This window comes from Mus caroli, unplaced genomic scaffold (assembly GCF_978045245.1).
Source record: "Mus caroli unplaced genomic scaffold, Mus_caroli_1 scaffold_4, whole genome shotgun sequence".
Lineage (NCBI taxonomy): Eukaryota > Metazoa > Chordata > Mammalia > Rodentia > Muridae > Mus > Mus caroli.
The window spans coordinates 28,772,579-28,794,624 of NW_028227259.1; the positions used below are offsets into that span (position 1 = coordinate 28,772,579).

Sequence of the window (22,046 nt, forward strand, 5' to 3'; positions counted from 1 at the left end):
TGTGAAAGAGACCACCTAGGGTGGAGTCTTTCTCTTCTGACCTAGATAGGTCTACTGTTCTGCCACCTCTGCTGTTTTCTCCAAGATGCAGCTACCTTCTGAGAAGCTGAACCTGTTCTCCAGACACTATCCTGACAAAATGAGATCCTGGTGTGGTGGGGGATGGGATCCCCCCCTTTATAAGCTCAGACTCTTAAGTAAACTTTGGGCCTTGTTCAGTATCTTTGTCTAGGTCTCATTATTTCTCTTGCCAGTTTCTCCCATGCAGTCCCAGCCTCCCTTTCAGGAACCTGGTTCATATAGCTGCAGGCAGCTATATCTATGGCACAGTAAATTTGATCTTCATAACAACTAACGATGTTGCCAACACAAAGGTAATGGAGACAAGGCTCAAGGTAATCAAGGAGAAGAGAGGAGCTGTTTCATATCCAGACATGCTTGGTGCTCTAGGAACAGGATCAGATGCAAATGCAGCTGTTGTCTTCTCTATCATTATCTTCTTTAGCTCCTCCATGACTGTTTTCAAGACAGTCTCTGAAATAATGACATGAGCAGCTCAGGAGACACAGTGTAGAAATGACTTTTAGAAAGATGACATCTTCATAGGTGGACCAATTTACATTTGAATAAGGTGCATTCTGGTATATATATATATATATATATATATATATATATATGTTTTAAAATCAGTTCTATTAAAGTATAACCTATAGTGAAATCTGCCTCTTTTATTCTTTAACAAATGTTGCAATTTGTGATCACCAAAGCAGCTCATGTAAATATATTCATTGACCTGAAGAATGGCAACATAGCCCTTTGCAGTCAGTAATGCTCTTTATTCATCCTTCTGATTTTGACAAATATCAAAGTGATTTCTGTCCTCAGAAGCTGCTTTTTCCTAAATTACATATTAATGGATGTGGTGGTTTGCATAGAAATGGCCCCATAGATTTATGTGTTTGAATCTTTAGCCATAGGGAGTGGCTATATTAGGAGGTGTGGTCTGCTGGAGGAAGTATGTCACTGAGGAGGCAGGTTTTGAGGTCTTATATATTCAAACTTTGCCCATTGTGGTGCACAGTCTCCTTCTGCAGCCTGTGGATCCAGATGTAGAACTCTCAGCTTCTTCTGAGAGTCTGAATGCATGTTGCTGTTTCCCACCAAGATCATGGACTAAACCTCTGAAACTGTAAGCCACAGTTATGGTGTCTCTTAAGAGAAATGAAACCCTAGCTATGACAATGGAAATATAAGGTGCATGATATTTTAACTTCTTCAGAGTCAGAGCACAATACCTTGACACTTATCCATCTGTGCTATCAGTGGTCTATCATTTTTATACCTGTGTTGTACTCCATTGTATAGATATGCCACAGTTGATTCATTCTCTGCATGATTGATATTTGTGTTATTTATGGTTTAGAAAAAATGTATTTAAAATTCAGTAAGAATTTTTAGACAAGATTTTGTAATGAAGAAGAAAACAATATTAGCCCTCTGGGGATAACCATGGCCTTTCTCTTTTAAGGTTGCATACAATGTGTGATATGATAAAAGGCTAACTTGATTCTTGTTTGCACTAATGACCCTGCTACTGCAAGAAAGTATTTCAGCTGTAGGATACAGACCAGAGAACACACAAAATACCATTCTGCAGACATTTTCTGCATTGCAGCATATCTGCAGAATATCTTCCTGGTCCACATTTTCTTAGTAGCTGACTTTGGCTTCTCCTGGGCATCAAAGAATTTAAGTACCTGTTAGGGGAGACAGTCCTGCCCCATCTCCCTATCCCTGCATGAGAATGTCCACAGACCATTAACATTTGTACCATTCAGTAATCCAATTCTCGAGCACTTGATGAGAAAAAATAAACATCCACTTCATCACAAAATCCCCCCCCCTCCAAATGCTTACTAAATTTGAAAAACAAATTTACAAAATGTCTGCAGGAAGATAATTTATGCCTTCTGTAGTCTGTGTCCCACAGCTGAAATTCTCTCTTGCAGTAGCAGGGTCATCAGTTCAAACAAGAATCAAGTCAGCCTTTTATCATATCACACATTGTATGCAGCCTTAAAAGAGAAAGGCTGTGGTTACCCTCAGAGAGCTAATATTGCTCTCTTTTTCAAGATTAAGAATTAAGAATAATGACATTTATGATACCCCGAGTCAGCTGTACTATAAAAACAGTAAGGAATATCTATGCTTAGAATTACCCTTTTCTTTGTGTTTTTCGGAGAATATGTTCTTTAGGGCAATGGTCTGAGAAACCCCACTGGTAATGTCTGGAACATTTATATACCACTAGTCCAATTAGACACATGCTTCATTTGTTGGGATCTTAAGATTGTTATACTGTATTTCATAGAAATTGAGATCAGAAGTGTTGGAGAGTCAGACAATTGGGAACTTCAAATTCTAACATTCAACTTTATATGTTTGGAGGTGTATCCAGTTGAAAGGAGAAGGAATATTACTTGAGGCTCTTCTAGAAGCTTCCATTAGAGTTTCTAGAATGTGAAACAGAATGCTAAGATATACAGTCTTCAAAGTGTAGGAGGAAAGGGAACTGGAATATTAAATTTTAAACAGAAGTCCACACCAAGATAACTTAGTGGTATCCCAAACTAGAGGCCATGCTCTCTTTCACTCCCAATCCTGGAATTGCATGATACCACTTCTCTTTGTCATCAACTTGGGAATTCTCGGGGATGAATAGGCTATACAGCTGATATTAGGATGCTGCTGGTTGAACTCTGAGGCTCATGTTGCTTCTGATCCATCAGGGATACTGTGGTCCTCTGCCACTGTTTCTTGAGGTGAGGACAATGCGAGGACAGGGAGATGAATCAAAGCTAGAACTGCACAGAGCTGTATTCTTCTTTTTCCTCTTTAGAGGCAGGCTTTATTATTTTTTAAGTTTCTCAATGGTATCAGTGCCCCAGATGAGCTTCTTTGACATGGCTTGCTGGACTGGCTTTATACTAGAGGATTTGATCTTGTCTGATTACAGTGTTTGACTCTGAATACTCACTGTGCTGAACCAAAGATGGTGCTCATACAGAAGAGTCTGTGCTGAGTAGCCTGGCAGGTTATTTTTCTGAAATGATGGCAGACTTTGCTCAGACACAAAATCCCTAGACATTAGAGAGAGGGAAGACCATGACAGATGTCACATATGTATCTGTGCCATCCACCTTGTAGTGGCACAGCAAGTCACTTCCCTCCAAGTGTATGTGCTTGCAAAATTCTCTACACTCTTCCTTATCATTTGAGCTTTTCTGAGACTGTTTGACAGGTGCTTATTTATTTTATGAGGCTTTCTCATCTTTAAATATTGTTCACTAAACAAGAACACAGGTTGTGGGTAAGTCCCAGCCCACCACCAGTGTGTCCAACAGAAAGTGTTAAGCTTAAACTTCACATATCACAAATGTAGAATGGGTTTCTATTGTACACACTGGGGTCAAGTCCATATGACAAGGAAGAAGGTTGTGAGGGGCAGAGGGTTCTGTCTTTCCTTTTGTGTTGAATTTGAATTAAAGATAGTAAACATGAATCAGAGAGTTATATTTTGGGGCAGGAGATGTAGCTCAGTTGTGCTTACATAGCATGTGTGGAACCATAGATTAGATACCAGTGCCACACAAACCGGTGTGTGGTAATGCAACCTGCAATTCCAGGTGGAAGCAGTAGGCAGCCAGTGAATCACGGAGGATCCGAAGTTCAGAAAAGTCACCCTCTCCTACATAGGAGGTTCGAGTCCAGCTTGGGCTCGAGGTCTGTCTTACAAAACAGTTATGCAAGAATTTGATAAATCTTTGATATAGTAGAAAGAAATTTCTCCACATAAGATCTGTACATTTTGGCATCAGAATGGGGAAAAAGGGGAAAAGAAAGCAAGAAAAGAAAAAGAGCCAATGTGTGTGATAGAGGGTTGCGGAGGTAGTGGTGGGGATGTCAGTCCTGACTGGGGCTGTCTAGCTTTCCTCTTTGCCAACTTACTTTTGAAAATTTGTATCTTTATTTATTTTTATTGTGTAAATGTCTTGCCTGCATGTCTGTCTGTCTGCTATGAGCATACGTGGTCCCTCTGGAGGTCAGAAGAGGGTATCAGATACTCTGGAAGAGGCATTATAGGCAGCTGTGGGCCACTGTGTGAGTGTTGGGAGTGGAACCCAGGTCCTCTGCAAGAGGAGCTGGTACTCTTAACTGTTGAGTCATCTCTCAAGCCCTGCCAACTGGCCATTTTATGTGACAATTTTGTAAGGCTTTGTACAAAGCCATTGCCTCACTTTCCTCCCCCTCTCTTGCATGCACTAAGTGGGAACATTGACCTTCTGCAAGCCAACTACCAGAAACTGCAGTTAGAATGTATGGTCACCTATAGACTGGTTACAGACTAGTTATTGGCTGGTTAAAGGCTGGTTATCGGCTGGTCATAGACTGTTCATAGGCTGATTATAAGCTGGTTATAGACTGGTCATAGGCTGGTTATTGATTGGTTATATGCTGGTTAAAGGCTGGTCATAGGCTGGTCATAGGCAGGTCATAGGCTGGTTATAGGCTGGTCATAGACTGTTCATTGGCTGGTTATATAGGCTGGTTATAGGCTGGTTATAGGCTGGTGGTAGATGGTTTTTGACATCTGTATCTGCTCTGCTGCTGTGCTTGGAGACTATTTTGTCTTTCTCTGACTATTTAAGGAGCAGATCCATGTAGAACTCTGGAAACTTTTGTTTTGGTTTTGGTTTTTTTGGTTTTGGGATTTTTTGGGATTTGGTTTTTTAATGTGAGATTTGGTCATGGATTTCTGACATCTGAGGAGGTGCCTGGGGAAGGAAGCTGAGTAGAATTGCCTTAAGGTCTGATGGTAGAATGGTTTATTTGGACAATATTCTAAAATAGGATCAACCAAGAGGCTGTGCTCCAAGTTCTAGGCTATAGTGGATGTTAAAAACAGGCCTACAGCTTTGAAGATGATAAAGTCATTTTGGATGAACTGATGACCATGGGAACCAAAAGTACTGATGTGTGATGTGGTTGTGGACTACAAGCTGGTACTAGGGAGGCAAACCAAGTGTGCAGTTGTGTTTTACCCCTTGGCCACATGTTCTAGCCTTCTGAATGAGGGCAATTGCACCCACTGGCTTTATGAAGATGACAGGCACATACTTGAGGTACCAGGTTCCAGTGATGGACCATGGAGGGACTCTGTGAACTGGGCAAGTGGAGTGGTAATATCATTACCAATGTGGCTGTGAGGCTGCAGGATAAAGTCTAAGGAGTAATCTGGAGCATGCAAGATGGCTCAGGGGGTAAAAAGGCTTGCTGCCTTGGCTGACCACCTGAGTTCAATATTCTTGATCCAATGTTGTAAAGACAAAAACAACTCTTGAAAGTTGTTTCTTTCTGTCTTCCACACATGCTCCATGACACACATGTGCCCCCAGGATATGTAAACCCACAAATGTGCAGGTACACACACACACACGCACACACACACAGAGTAATATAATAATATTGATTTTTCTTTGAAAAAATTTAAATTATTTTTTAGGGAAAAAATCTAAAATCATTTAAAATTCATACATAAAATAGCTAAGAAAGGAAGAGTTTGAAGAATTATTCCATCAGGAGACCTCAATAGCAGAACATCCACTTGATATCATATTTTTTTTATGTCACCAATGTCTTACTGTTTTATAAAAGTTAAGATGCCTGTCTAAGAGACTGAATGATCTTATTGCATTTAAAAATGAGGAACAATTTTGAGCATTTGTGGAAAGAAATTGGAAATCCACATTAAATAAGAACAATAGTGTTTTCATGTGAGATGTAAATAGAAAAGTGTTTGCAGCATAGAAATGTGAACCTGAGCTTCTGATGTGAACGATTAGGAGTAAGAATGAGACTCCTCACCACACAGGTCTTACTTAGTCTCTATTTGTCTTCCCTTCCCAAACATCTTGAATGACAGCAGTTCTAGTCATCAACTTAACAGACCATAGGGTCACCTGAGAAGGGAATCTCAGTGATGGATTGTCTAGGTCCTGTTGGCCTATGGGCATGTCTGAGAGGGATTGTCTTGATTGTTAATATGGGAGGACCCATCCAGAAATTGGGCAGCACCATTTTCAGGCTTCCAGACTTTGTAACAGTCAAGGAAGCCAGCCGAGCACTAAGCATGTGTACGTTCATTAATATCTGCTCTTGACCGTGGGTGTGATGTCACTAGCTGAACCATGTTCCTGACACTCTGATTCCCCCAGAGTGATGGTCTATACCACCAGTTCTCGACCTGTGGGTCAAACATCTGTGTGTGTGTGCGTGTGTGTATGAAACAACACTTTCCCAGGGTTCAACTAAGATCATCAGAAAGCATAGATATTTACAATTACAATTAACAGCAGGAGCAAAACTACAGTTATGAAATAACAACATAAAATGAAATAATTTTATGGTTGGGGGGGGTCGCCACAACATGGTGAACTGTATTAGAAGGTCACAGTATTAGGAAGGTTGAGAACCGCTGCTCTACAACTTAGGAGTGTGAGCTAAAATAAGTCCTTTCTCCCAGAAGTTGCTTTTTCTGTCAGGTTGTTTTGTCCCAGAAACAGAGACAAGACTAGGGCATGATGGGGTCCAGGTGGGGGTGACCTTATGCTCATCCTTACATAACAGCATCCTTCCCTCAAACAAGCTGCAGCTTCATCTAAGCTAGTTGGATAGTGCAGTTGTCAACATACTCTTAGATCTTTGGGAAAAAGACCAACATTTCATCTGACTCTTCTTCGGTATTTCAGCAAGGGACCCTCCAGGCCATCAGCTAAAGGGGGCAGATAAGTAACAGCAATACAGTTATTATTTCCTCTGTGGTGTGTTTGCTGAAGAAGCTGAGAAGCCAAGGTCAGAGGTCACACTGTGAGCTAAACTTTTGCCATGTCCCTCCATGCCAACACATTCCTGTTCTGCTGTTGTGGATCTGATATTGAGGCTTGTTTCTTGTCTCTTCTTAATGTCAGACCTCTAGAAATGGCTGTGTCCACATCTCCTTTGCCAATACAGGATGCCAATACAAAAGGCTCCCGGTGGCTATAACACCAAGATGCATTTCACTTTGTGGTTAGAAATTCTTGAAGATGAAAGTAAATGTTTAGGGAGTTTCTGAAAGGAAGGGCCATCAAGGTGGGTGTATTAGTCAGGGTTCTCTAGAGTCACAGAACTTATGGATAGTCTCTATATGGTAAAAGAATGTATTGATGACTTACAGTCGGCAGCCCAATTCCCAACAATGGTTCAGTTGCAGCTGTGAATGGAAGTCCAAGGATCTAGCAGTTACTCAGTCTCACACGGCAAGCAGGCGAAGGAGCAAGAGCTAGACTCCCTTCTTCCAATGTCCTTATATTGTCTCCAGCAGAAGGTGTAGCCCAGATTAAAGGTGTGTTCCGCTACACCTTTAATCCCAGATGAAAGGTGTAGCCCAGATTAAATCTCCTTAAACTCGGAGATTTAATCTTCTGGAATCCATAGCCACTATGGCTCAAGATCTCTATACCAAGATCCAGATAAGGATCTCCAAGCCTCCAGATAAGGGTCACTGGTGAGCCTTCCAATTCTGGATTGTAGTTCATTCTAAATATAGTCAAGTTGACAACCAGGAATAGCCACTACAGTGGGTAAAGTACAGGAAGCTGTGGGAAAGTGAGGAGGATGCTGAGAGTGGCCCACACTGCCAAGCCCAGCACTCAAGAGGCAGAGGCAGGAAAACACTGTGAATTCAAGGTCAGCGTGGACATTCCAGGCCAGCCAGGACTATGTAGTAAGCACCTGTCTCGAAGGACTGAGGGAAGGGACAGAGATGGCAGATAGAGCTGATCTCCATGGTCAGTCCACGGGAGGTTCTAGGCATGGAATGGACTGGTCTTCACAGTGAGTAGGAAAAAGATAATCATGCTGGATAGTTACCCTTGCACCTGCAAATGTCCTGGACCATGACACTGCATGCCCCGCACATGCTAGGACATGGGAGAAAGCACTTGTCTCATAACATCTGGTAGCATGGATTCCCTGAATGTAGAGCATCCTCATAGGCTTCTGAGCTGGGTGTTAGTGTCTCAGAGCAAAGCACCTTCATTTTGCCACTGACAGTGAGGTACCTAGATATGGAACATCTCAAATCTACCATAGGCCACACCTCACCTAAGTCTTTTCCTGTAGGGATCAGCAGTCAATGAAACCCACCATCATCTATACTAGTAGATGATAAAATGGCTCTACAGACAGGGCTTTCAAGTAGTGGCCTGCTGTTCTCTTATGTTGCTTAACTCAAGAGATGGGGTTTAACTGTTCTCTTCATGAGATTCTTTTGAACGATAGGTTTGTAATGTTTCTGTTGTCTGAATTCACAGTGAAAAACCATTGTATTCTGAATAAAGAGAGGGAAAAGTCCTCACACAGTCTATGACTGTGATTGCCTAAACAAATAATTCAGGCAAAAGAAAAATCCAATGATAATGTCTCAGACAGAAAATCAGAAAATGCTTATAGCTATGGAAGATGCCATAATAAATTCCAGCTGGACCATATGCAAGGTCAATCATAGGGTGGAAGGAGAAGGGAAGAAAGGAGGGAGAAGAGAAAGAGGGGGATGGGAGTGAGAAGGAGGCACATGGCAGTAGTAGTGGAGACAGAGGATGGAATAAGAAATGACACCAGAAACATTTCTCTGAGATAAGAGATGAAAGGTTTCAATTGAAAGATGCTATGAATACTAATTCACATAAATGAAAATGAGTATAATAGTTAGACAGATCCTCAGTCAAATGTAAGAAGCCGAGAACAGAGAGCTTCTGTTAAGAGCTTCAGAGAGAATAAATCAAAGCAGTTTTTATTTCCCATAAAGAAAATGATGAGCACTGTTGTCAGAAAACAAAGGAGAAGTACTTTTAAGCCTGAGGGGAATCGTTTTAAATCTGCAGCCCTTTGCCAGTCAAAGTAGCAAGAGACACAGAACAGGAAAAGTATTTGCAGTTAGAGAAGGACTCCAGAGGGCTGGGGAGGCTCAGTGGGTAAGAATGCCATCTCTGAAAGCATGAGGACCTGAGTTCAAATCCCCTGTGTCTGTGTACAAAATGAGTGTGACTGCACATTCCTGTAACCCTATGATTCATGGTAGAGTTAGGTAGATCCTGAGAGTTCACTGGCCAGACAGCCCAGTCCAATAAGCAACCAATCAGAAATGCAGGGAAAGTGAACTGAAAGGCTGAGATGGGGGTCTCCAAATTACAGACCTAGGCACTAGGTTTCCTCAGTTCTAGTCACCCATTATTGTATTATCTTATAGGGATTTTAGGAGGGACTATGAGTTACTACATAAGAACATGTCATACACACCATACATTACACATGGTAACCTTTATTAAGAGCATCACAGAGATTAGCCTGTGGTGGCAGCCTTCATCATGACAGACAGAAGACATAGAGGTAATTATCCTTGTCTGTGGAAGTCAGTTGGGGGGGGGGGAGGGAGGGTTGGTCAAAGGCAGATGCTGAAGTTTACTTTAATGTTCCTATAACTGTTATTGTGGAAATATTTCTTCAGGTCTTAAGGATAGCTATAGTACTGTAGATATTTCTGAAATGTTTTGTATCATCAAGGTTCTCTTGAGGAATAGAACTGACAGGATGAATATATATCAAACATGGATTTATGAGATTGACTTGAAGGATATTGTATGAGAAGTCCAGCACTGGCTGTCTCATGACAGAGAGATCCAAGTTTAAGTCCCCAGAGTCTCCAGAGTGAGCTCGCTGTTCTTATCATGGATCTTCATGTGTGGCATGACATAGCAAGTCCATAAAGCTGGAGGAACTGCTTAAATAGGAACCCTAAGGACTCAGTTCACCATGTAGACAGATGGTAACCATTTCATGCCTTAGTTCCACATCAGATTATAGAGCTGTGACATCATTCTGGTGTAGAGATTGGCAAGAATGGCTAGAGGAGGATGTGGTCCAGCAAGGCTGCAGAAAACAAGGAGTTTTAGTATTTATTGGACAAGTGGGACCTGGCACCATACCAGGATTCATGTTGAGACTCTTAGCTTCCGTTTACATCCACTGATTTATAGGCAATCTGGACCAGTCTATCTTTTACACTACAGTAGAAAAGCCTCAGAAGGCAGGCATATTTGAAAGGACATATGTACACCATACATTTTAATTAGATGTCCTATCTTAAAGTCCCTGCACACCTGATCATTACTGACAGGCCCTCCTTTTGTCATTTGTCTTTAGCAGGGAAGTGATGTTTTCCCCATTGACCAGAAATGAGGAAGGGCATGGCCAGGCTAGGTATTAGTGGACCCAGAGCCACAGTCAAGGGTCACTGTTGTTATGGTTGGGAAAGATTGGTCCAAGGACATGGTTATCACTATAACAAAGGTGTCTGCCACCTGGGGATGTATCACAAGCAGTGACATGTTGGATGTGCCTGTGTGAACATTACGTGGCTAGAACCAAGATGCCCTTTCTTCATCTGTTCCCCTCACCAGCACCGCCTGTGTATACATGCCCTATGAGCGTTAACATTATGATTTACCTCTCTGACTTCTGAGTTCTCAAGATTCTTGGAATAGAACCTTGAGTCCAGAGTAGGCAAACAAAGACTCCCAAAGATCTTCTGAGCCAGAGAGAGAGAGATCTAGCTCTGAACAAGAGGCATGAAAATATGAACCACTGATCAGGGCTTCACTCCTGACATAAATGGTGCTTTGTCTGTTGCCTCATGTCTGAGGTCCACTCTTTTCTCCATCCTTTTTGTTTGTGTACATTCTAGGATTCCAGAGTAAATGGCTATCACATACTGGTGAATGTGAGTTGCAAAAAGAAAAAAAATATGAAGCTCACTGTTGAATTATTTTGCAGACCAGGATAGCTCACAGACTATTGATGCTGGCCACCTTTCCAAGAATAACTGACACACTTGATTGTGAAGGGGCTGGTAGGTGACATCTCTGTTCCCCAAGGCAATGGAAGCTCCAGCACTCTATCTAATCAAATTAGTTCCTTTCTGCTCCAAGAGTCAGATACAATCATCTCTCAATTGGCACCTGATGAGAAAATGCAAACACTGTAAGGGTATGGAGCTAATGGGACATGATGTGGTGCTAGCATTACACAGTCCTATCACAAGCTCTACAGAAAAGTACTGGATATGGATTTTCTGTCTCCTGCTAAATCCATCTTCTTTCTTTCTCCACAAAAGGACCAGGCAGCTGTTGAGGAGAGTAACTACATGCCAGCTTTCTAGATGCTCCTGTCTCTGCAGTTCCATTTTCCAGGTGGGAAGTGTGGGAATCATCGGATTGAAGGATGTTTTAGTCTTATTCTGTTGACATGACCAGAAGCAACTTAGCGTAGGAAAGTTCACCTCAAGCTCACAGGTAACATTTGATCCCTGAGGGAAGTTGATCTTTGAGGGTGAGAACTCAAGCAGAAGCTTGAAGCAGACACCAGAGAGAGGAGTACTACTTGCTCTCTCAGCCTGACGTTCAACTAGCTTTCTTATACAGCCCAGGACCAACCTGCATCTTAGGCCTACTTCACTTAACAATCAAGGCTGTCCCCCATAGACACCCTAAGAGGCCACTCTAATCAGGGCAATTCTTCCATGGAGGTTCTCTTGTCAGATAACTTTAGGCTGTGTTAACTTGCATGCTCATCATGACAGAGGGCATAGCTGCATCTATGACTCTCTGTTACATTCCACAGTGATACCAGCTTGTAGTAAATTATCAGTCTCCACTTATGCTGTGTGGTTTCCATAAGACAGAGTGGAGAATCAGTGAAGATGAATGAAACTTCTTGTGTATTGCAACATTAAGAAGCAGAAAGATGTAAGAACTGGGAAATGAAATCCATCTGACAGACATTTGTAACTTTAATTTTTTCAAACATTATTTTTAATGATGGTTCTTAAATGCTTCAACTTCCCTTCTGGCCCACCACTCACCAGAGGTAGTAGAAAAGAAAGGATATGGGGGAAGTAGACCTGTTTAGAAAGTTTCACTGGAGCTGATCCCCTCTGCATTGTCAGGAAATCAGCAGTTCACTTCACAGGTTAGCATTTCAATCCACTCACAAACAGTTCATGGATATACCAGCAATCCTGCTCAGTAGTGTTGGAATAGCAACAATGGTGGTACGACCTAGCAGGAACAATTAGGTCTCAGCTGAATCGGCATCCATCAGTAGGAGGGACCAGAGCCAACAGGAACACCAGGAAAAGTTCTTGGCTGCGCCTCTCTCAGAAATGTGAAGATCAGGGAAGAATTCTCATTCTTTGAGAAGAAGCTTTGCACAGCTAGCTCTATAAGCAAGCCTTAAGCTCCACCTCTGTCACTGTCTGTTGAGTCCTTTTCATACAACCTCCAAACATCCCATGTCTTCCACGAGTGTTGCCTCACTACCTGTCTTGTCTCAGCATCTGGGTCTGATTTTAACAAAACCTATTCCATGTGAGTCTATCTCAACTGACATCACTCTGTCAATCAGTCAAGTCTGAGGAAGCAGCAAGAAACTGCAGCACACCACCAGAAGTTTCTTGGTACATTTCTTTCTATGGAGTCTTAACAAATGGAGCTCAACTATACAGTGTAAGGCTGACCAATATGTATATGTCATTAGTGAAGAATCCTTCATCATTGTTTCCTTTTATGTGTTTGCTTTAGCAGAACTTCTTTTTACATGTGTCTGCTTCAGTGGAATATTTCTTCCATGTTTGCCCCAGCAAAACACCACCCAACACAACTGACTTTCCCAAGAACCCTTAAGTTTTCATGTCAAGAGTCAATCATTCTGCCCTAGAATGTAATTCAGGCTTAGTGGAGCTGGTCTTTCTTGTTAATCCCCTACCCCACCCCCACCCCAACAAGGTAATATGGTAAAACAGCAGTGTTTTTGAAGTAGAGGAACAAAGTAAGAGAAGAAGAAACATGGAACTATAAAACTTATGATGGACCTTCTTAATGTTTGCTTTTATTTAACTTAAGCAGGACCCAGGATGTGGTGAAACACCAAGAGTAACTTACAGAAGCAATGGTTTATTTTGTGTTATGGCAGAGCGAGAGAGTCCATCATGGTGGGGAGGCATGGCAGCAAATGGCAGGAGCCAAAGTTGAGAACTCACATTTTCAGCCATAAACAGGAAGCAAAGAGAGTGACCTTATACCCCAAAGTCCTCCGTCAGTAACACCCTTCCTCAGCAAGGCTCTACCTCCTGGAGGTCCCATAACCTCCCCAAACAGCACCACTAGCTAGCAATCAAGTGTTCATTTTTGTGAGCCTCTGGAGGACACTTCTCATTCAAATAAACACAAGTCTATGTGAAGCATGTATAGATTACTTCCTTGTCATTATTTCCTAAAAGTTAAAACACAGAATAAAAACATATGTGGCATTTACATTGTAGTAGGCATGTAAGAAATCTAAGGATTGTTTAGATGATACCTTGAGATATGCATGAGTTATAGCCAGATACCATTCTCTTTTATAGAAGGGCTATGAGCATCCACAGATTTTTCTCTCTGTGAGGGTTTTCTCTCTACATCCAATCCCTATGAAAATTGAGGGAGGATTACAGTGTCCATGTTTATCCCCCATTGTCACATCTCCTTTTCCTGCTCTGCTTATCAAAACCATGGCTGTATCAACATCTTTGCCACCAGCACTCCTGGATGGATGGCTTTCATTCTCCTGCACAGATGCCAATGTCAGCAGAAGCTGGAACACTCAAGGCCATACCAAGGACACATCTTCTCATCCCCACAGAGGCTGCTAAACCAGCTTTTCATTTCCATAGCTTTCATCTTATCCCAGGACTCTTCAGGTTGATCAGGGCTGGGAGAAGTAGTTATTGGAGCTAGTTTTTATTAGAAACTTGATGGAACGGAGGAGACAAGCATCTGGGTAAGCCTGGGAGGTATTATCAAGATTAGGTTAATTGAAAAAGGGAATCCTGTCCATCATGGGCAATGTTATCCTGTAGGCTGGTGTCCTGGACTAAATACAGAGGAGAAAGCAAGCTGAGTGTTCATCTTTCTGTTTCCTTACTGCAGATGAAGTATGACCCTCTGCTTCAAGCTCCAGCTGCCGAGACTCCCTCACCATGACATGTACACTCAAGCTGCAAGCCCTAAATAAACTCTTTCTTCATTAAATTGCTTCTTGTCACAGCAATGGAGCAGAGAGAGAGAGGGAGGCATTGCTCTGTAGCTTGATTCTTCCTTGTCAGTCACTGGCAATGGCTCGTTTCTGGGGACTTGCTTTAAGAATTTTACAAGTTTATTACAATTAGTTCTTTGCTACAATCTCACTGGTTCTCCTGCCACTGGGAGGGTGCCTCATGAGATTTTGGCCAAGCTCAGGGACATCAAGGCCTTATGCCCAAGCTAGGATCCCAGTCATTTAGGGACTTTTCCTCATCTTATTTCATCTTATTTTTACCTCTGTTGTAACAGAGGTAAAGCTAAGACAGCCTGATAGAGGTTTAAGGATTCCAAAAGTGCAGCATTAAAGCAGGGAAAGGAGATGAAGAGCTGTCCTTGAGGAGACATGAAGTGTCTCATCATGTTCAGAGCCAACTTAGTCCACCACACACCTCTGTGGGTCTGTGGCAAGAATCTACTGCTGTGACTACCAGAGACATCTGGAGTATGTTTGGATGACACTAAGACAGAAGGAACAATCTGAAGGCAATATCATACAACCCAAGTCTTGGAAAACTGGGAAGAAAGAAAGCAGGGCTATAGCTCCTAGGTGGCCAACGAGTCATGACCGGAGAGAAAACCAGATGGGAATGAGGGAAGGTTGGCACTTCTGTCGTGCAGCTTAATGAGGTAGCTTCCGAAGCTCTCTGTACCACTAACTTTCCATGTTTCTAACTAGACTCTTAGAGGAAACTCTGCTGCTCTAATGAAGGCACCACAAGGCTGCTTTTTAACAGGCTTGCTTTCTAACCTGTACATCTGGAAGAGATGGAAATAAATCCCCTTGTGTTCCATCCGCTTCAGCACTCCAGGAAGAAAGCAGTGACAGAAATCTGGGAGACGGGTTGGAAACCTTTCTTACTCTATGGCAGAGAATGATGATGGAGTTGAGATAAATAATTAGCAGAGACTGTCTGTGTAGCCATAGTAACTCACACATGAAAAGAAAGAAGTGCACTTGGGGTTCTTTGTGAGTCTGGGAATGTGACAGGATTTAGACTCCTCAAACTTTGCACACTTTGCTTGCTTTGCCGATTACTGCATCTCCCTCCTTGTGAAAATCCCAACCTTTATTTTATCCACAGTGCTCATCCACTCAGTTTTTTTTTTCAGAAGGAAAGCTGATTATAGAAATTCTATTCTTCACCTTTGCCTAATTATCTTTATTAAAGTTTATAGAAAAACCTCATCACTGCTGACCAGTTACTCTAAAACCCCCTTTTACGCAAGCACTGCAATTGGAGTCTGTATCTCTCTGTTCTGCATCTGTGTGTTCAGTCAACTGAGAATTGAATACATTGGAGGAATGCATCTGTGCTGAACATTAGTCCTTTCCTTGTTGTCATTTGTTAAAGCTACAGCACAGCAACTGTTTACACAGTATGAAGTGATGGAAGTAATGTGTAGATGCTTCAAAATACAGAAGGGTAGGAAGACTTCATTGCAGACATCTGGCCATTTTGTTATGTTATTATTGTTATTATTTTCTAGTTATATGTATGCCTGTGCCTGTGGGGGGGGTCTGTGCATGTGACCATGTGTGCCCATGAAGGTCACAAGAGGGAATTATTTCCCTTGTTATTTATTCCTCTGGAATAACAGGCAATTGAGAGTTATCCAAGGTGAGTGCTGTGAATCAAACTCAGGTCCTTTGGGAGAGGAGCAAATGCCTTTAATGATGGAAGCTTCCCTCTAGCCCATTCCTCTAGCCCACTTTTAATGATGAAAGCATCCCTCTAGCCCACTTTTAATGATGGAAGCATCCCTCTAGCCATCCTTCTAGCCCATCCCTCTAGCCAACTTTGGCATTTTATATCAGGTGTGGGAGTATTCCATATCATTAGGTATCCTGGAAGACCATTCTCAAGCTGGGAATACCAGATCATGGCTATAATAAGCTTCCTGCTTTAGAATTTCATTGATAACAGACTAAGAGCCAGGCCAAAGTTTACCTTTGTGCACTCTGAAGAAGGGGTCACAAAAATATCCATTTTCATATTTGAATTGGGTTCTGAAGAGAGCTCTCCATCAGGAAAGTGCTTACCATATAATCAGGAGGACCCATTTTCCTCTTCCGGAATTCACCTAGAAAAGCTGTGCGCTATAGTGCATGCTCAGGATTTCAGCATTGGGGGGCAGAGACAACCCCTGGAAGATCACTGGCCAATCAGCTTAGCCTAGTTGGCAAGTTTGAGGTAAGTGAGAGACCCTGTCTTAAGGGAGGTGTCAGACACCCAGGAATGAGACTCAGGATTGAATACTGGCTTGCATTTGTCTGTACAGGCACATGCATCCCATCCCACCAAATGCTCAAATTATGACCACAAGTGGACTGCTGGTCTACCTAATGATTGAAATCATTGAGCAACCTGAGTTTCTAACAAACAGACCCTTAAAAAGAAAGAAATTCTAAAGAATTTTTAAGTCTTAAATTCTTATCTTTTCTATGGAGCAGGTAGAGAAACCCATAAGTTATAATTCCCTTAGGAGTAGGTCACCTTACTCTCTGCTGTAAGAGGCAGTGGTACTTCACTCTAGAAAAGAGTTTACAAATGTTATGTTTCATTTAATGCAACTCGCTCCTCTGACAGTCCATAGGGTCCATCTTTCATTGTTTGGGTATCTCAGGCTAGCTCCTCTGACAGTCCATCTTTTATTGTTTGTGTATGTCAGGCTAGCTTCACTGTGTGTCTGAGGATGGCCTTCATCCTTCATCTTCTGATTCTTGTGCCTTTACTTTCTGAGTTCTGGGTTACAGGGACACAGTACCATGTCTTGTTTATGAAAGCTTTGCGCATGCTAGGGAAGCACCCTAACAGCTGAGCGCCCTTAGCCTTCACTTTCAGTTGTCATTGGAGTTGCTGGCTTCTAGCCTTCCACTGGGGCCTGATGTCATTGTGGACCTGTCCTGAGCTTTTTCCTGCTGGGCTGCTGTGTCCAGCACTGGACCACTTGTCTCTTCTTTCAGTTCTAAGAATGAGAGGCATCTGAAAGGGGGTTGGAGGTAGGATGAGAACAGAGCATTTAACCCATTGGGCACCCTTTGTGAATGTAGTGGTGGTCTCAACTAAAAGCTGTTCTTCAGGATGAGATAGATGCCTGCCAACATGTCTTACCTCAAAAAAGCTGGTAATTGCCTCTTCACTTATTCCCAGGGCTCAAGGCAGACACAGAACACACCGGCCTGGGAGCTGAGCCTTCCAACAAGGCCTCAAATACAGTTAGTGTCTTTCCAGGTTTCTCAAAATCTACTTTTCTGGTTTTGAGATCTCTTACTGTTACAGTCTCCTTATAGCTTTGAACCTAAAGGAGCAACACAGATGGTTGTTTCTGCACCAAAGAAGGAATGAGGTAGTAGAATTTTTGGTGAAGGTTATGTTTATGTTATCCAAAACTGCCAAAGTAGTTTGCTTCTTATTGCTAAATTTGAATCATTGAGAGTAAGTATGATTCCTGAACAACAATAATAATAATAATAATAATAATAATAATAGAAATCTGTGCCTAGAAAATGAAAATGAAACAGATTGTAAAAGGAATGGCTCATAGTGATTTAGTGAATTGTCAGGTTCCCATTTCATAAATAACAAAACAGGAATTAGGAGTACGCCAGAATACATTAGCTCTCACACATAAATAAAAGAGATTTTATTAGAGTTGGTGAATTGTGCATCCTTAATTCACATTGTCATTTGTGACACTTTGCTGTATATCCTTGGGGCTTTCAAGTCCTTCTGCTTCACTTCAGCAAGACAAACACTCAGGAAGTGAGGCATAATAGGAGTGTAATTATGAGGCAATAAATCTTATTTTCTCATGTTTCATAGAGTAGTGTTTGGCTCTTCTTTCTTCTGATTCTTAGTTAGCTTTGTCAACTTGACTCAACCCAGAGCCATTTGTGAGAAGAACCTCGATAGAGGCATATTTAGACCAGGCCTGTGGGCATGCTCATGGGGGAATTGTCTTGACTGTTAATAAAGCAAGAAGGGTTCCCAGGCTTGCTTGGAGCAGTTTATCAGCATCTTCTCTCAAAACACACCTGAGTGGGTGATCATTGAGCAGGGATGCTTCTCTTACTCGATGGTGATTATTCTGCTCTATGACAGCCTTGGAACCGACACCATCACCTACATAGTGAACAAAGCTGAACTCTCTATGATTTTTTTTTTTTTTGCTGGCAAGCAAAACTCTTACTAGAAGGTATAGAAAATAAGTTAACACCATGCCTTAAAATCAAATCATCATGGCCTCTTATAGCAATGATCTGGTGGAACGAGGCAAAAAGTGTGGGGTAGAAATAAGCCTAAAAACTCTGGAGGACCTTGGAAGAGTGAACAGAATGAAGTCCAAGCCTCCAGAACCTGAAGATCCTGTGCTAATTTATTTCACGAGTGGAATTACAGGCAACCCCAAAGGAGCAATGATCAATCATCAAAACATTAGGAATGATTGCTCAGGTTTTATGAAAGGGACAGAAGAGTGCATTCATCACTTCCCCAGATGATGTTCTGATGTCTTACCCATATGTTTGAGACTGTGATAGTGTGTGTATGCTGTGTCATGGTGCTAAGATAGGATTTCTTCCAAGGAGCTATCAGGCGGCTTATGGGCGACCTCACAGTGCTTCAGCCCACCATCTTCCCTGCAGTTCTAGACTGCTGAACTGGATGCTTGACAGAATTTCTGGACAAGCAAACACTTCGATGAAGCGATGGCTCTTGGACTTTGCCTCTAAAAGGAAAGAGACAGAGCTTCACAGAGGCAACATTAGAAGCAACAGCCTGCCGAATAAACTCATCTTTCACAAGATACTGTTGAGTCTGGGTGGGAAAGTCTGGCTGATAATCACAGGAGCAGCCCCAGTGTCAGCTACGGTGCTGACATTTCTGAGGACAGCTCTCAGCTGTCAGTTCTATGAAGGCTAAGGACAGATTGAGCACACTGCTGGCTGCTGGCTGAGCTGGCCCAGAGACTGGATGGCAGGTTATGTTGGTGCTCCCATGCCTTGCAATTATTATATAAAGCTTGTAGATGTGGAAGACATGAATTACCTGGTTGCCAAGGGTGAGGGTGAAGCATATGTGAAAGGGGCAAACGTGTTCAAAGGCTACTTGAAAGACCCAGCAGGAACAGCTGAGCCCTGGCTGGTTACACAGAGAGAACACTGGAGAATGGCTGCCAAATGGCACCTTGAAGATTATTGACAGGAAAAAGCACATATTTACGCTAGCCCAAGGAGAGTACATAGCACCAGAAAAGATTGACAATATCTACCTGCAGAGTGAAGTCATGGCCCTGGTGTTTGTCCATGGAGAAAGCTTGCAGGCCTTTTTCATAGCAATTGTGGTACCCGACGTTGAGAGTCTACCTTCCTGGGCAGAGAAGAGAGGATTACAACGGTCCTTTGAAGAACATTGCTGTGCATCAAGAATTGTTTTCTATTGACAATGGCCTTCCGATTCTAACACTGAAGGTGGAAAGACCAGAGGCACACAACTATTTCAGCTTACCGATAGATGAACTGTACTCCACCATCAATCTCTAATGTGAGGAAGAATACTTAGAGGAAATGTTGTACCTCTACGATCCTCCCCATACCGATGGCCTTTGCGTTGGTAACTTGGCCTGCAGCAAGTGTGGGAAAGGAAATGCCCTGCCGCTGGACTTGTCCACAAGGTCTTGCCATAGGGATTGTCGAGGGCATGGGACCCTTCCTTACTTACAGTTACCTGTGTTGCAGCCCGTGATCCTGGGGACACACAATTTCCAAAATGAGCCTTTAAACATTGTAAAGGGGGAACCCACAAAAGTGCTAAGTTATTTAAGACGTCAACCAATAAGGTGGGTGTTACAACTTCTGTCTCCTGTTTTTGTAACCAAGGGGTTAGGACTTACTCTTTCTGGTATGTCTGCTGCTTGCTGTGCTTTCTGAGCTGCCTGCTGCTCTGAAGAGCAGCGTACACTGGAGGAAAGCTGTCCTTTTAAGAGCAATTGCCCAGGCTGAAGAAAGTCACAGTGGACCAGAGAATTTTCTTTTGAACCCCTCTTCCCCCTTGCCCCATTCCTTCACCACCTTACATATAGTACACTCACATGGGAAGTTATTAAAATGCACAGTAACAAGCAAATATCCTTATTATAAAACTACCTGATTTATGTGAAATGCATTTGACAAGCCAAAAATCTGGGGTTAAGAAATCTGAAAAAAAAAATGTATATCCTTTCTGGTTTGTAAGGGTTCCAAATGGTCCCTGTTGTGCCTGCTGGAACACAAGATTTTCAGTAAATTAAAGAACAGATCCTCCTCAGAAAATGTCGGTGCCCAGTCTCAGATAAAACAAAATGGTGGCTCACACAAATGTTCTCAGACTCCTCTCCAAATCTGATTCCCTGCCACCACTTTGTCCCAGGGGTTATAAGGAATCCTGCCTTAGACTCTGCAATGAAGATGGTATTCCAAAGAACGATCTGAATCGGCCATGCTCAACTGTGACACCTCCACCGCTATCCACCTGCTCCTCCTGGAACCAGCTCATGTCTGTAACAGTCACTGGGCTCCCTCCTGGAACCAACCCATGTCTGTAACAGTCACTGGGCTCCCTCCTGGAACCATCCCATGTCTGTAATGGTCACTGGGCTCCCTCCTGGAACCAGCTCATGTCTGTAACAGTCACTGGGCTCCCTCCTGGAACCAGCCCATGTCTGTAACAGTCACTGGGCTCCCTCCTGGAACCAGCCCATGTGTGTAATGGTCACTGGGCTCCCTCCTGGAACCAGCCCATGTCTGTAATGGTCACTGGGCTCCCTCCTGGAACCAGCCCATGTCTGTAATGGTCACTGGGCTCCCTCCTGGAACCAGCCCATGTCTGTAATGGTCACTGGGCTCCAAACATGGTTTTCATGGCAAGGGATAATGTGGTGATCAACTTGCTTTTTTTCCCCCTCCCAATTAAACTCAGGCAAAGCATGTCTTCAAAACTATTTAGCGAGTTAATATACATGGGAAGTTATTAAAATGCACAGTAACAAGCAAATATCCTTATTATAAAACTACCTGATTTATGTGAAATGCATTTGACAAGCCAAAAATCTGGGGTTAAGAAATCTGAAAAAAAAAATGTATATCCTAGTTTTAACTTCCCAAGGTGTGTTTTTTAAAAGTTAATTTGGGAAATTAACAGTATTTCACTTTATTGATAGTCTTTGCCACACTGACCTAGCTAAGCTGCTGTTTATACATTTGAAGCCACTATTGTTGGCTGTGTGACAGTGTGTGTTATTGAAGCACAACTGGGCTTGTACTAAAGAACTGTCATTGTAATAACACCATTTGGTAGCTTAACTTCATATTTGTATTCTTAATTACACAGGAAGTTGATAATTTGCCACAACGGGGATTTGAATGTTTGCTTTTAGTGTTGGCTATTTCTATGTTTTATAAACCAAAATCAAATTTCCAAAAACAATGAAGGAAACCAAAATAAATATTACTGCATTTAGAAAAAAAAAAAAAAAAAAGAATCCCAAACTTCCTGATAGGTCTACCTATCCCTGTCCCACTAGCCCTGGGAATAGCAAGAGACTATTGTCCCCTTTTTAATGTAGGGTCCTCATGACTCTGACACTGGATTCATGTCTTCATGGTCACACAGCAAGGACTGTACAGTAGAATCATCTCCCAGGTTAGTGAGAATTACTTCTGGCCAGGAAGAGTAGGCTGTCTATGTGGGAAGGATAGCTAAGAGCCGTGAGAGTCAATGTGTAAGAAAACAC

General features: G+C 42.4%; 1 pseudogene; it reads left to right on the forward strand.

Moving 5' to 3' along the window:
- The first annotated feature begins 357 nt into the window (after nucleotides 1-357).
- LOC110295469 (long-chain-fatty-acid--CoA ligase 1 pseudogene) lies at nucleotides 358-19,818 on the forward strand (annotated as a pseudogene).
- The last annotated feature ends 2,228 nt before the right edge of the window (nucleotides 19,819-22,046 follow it).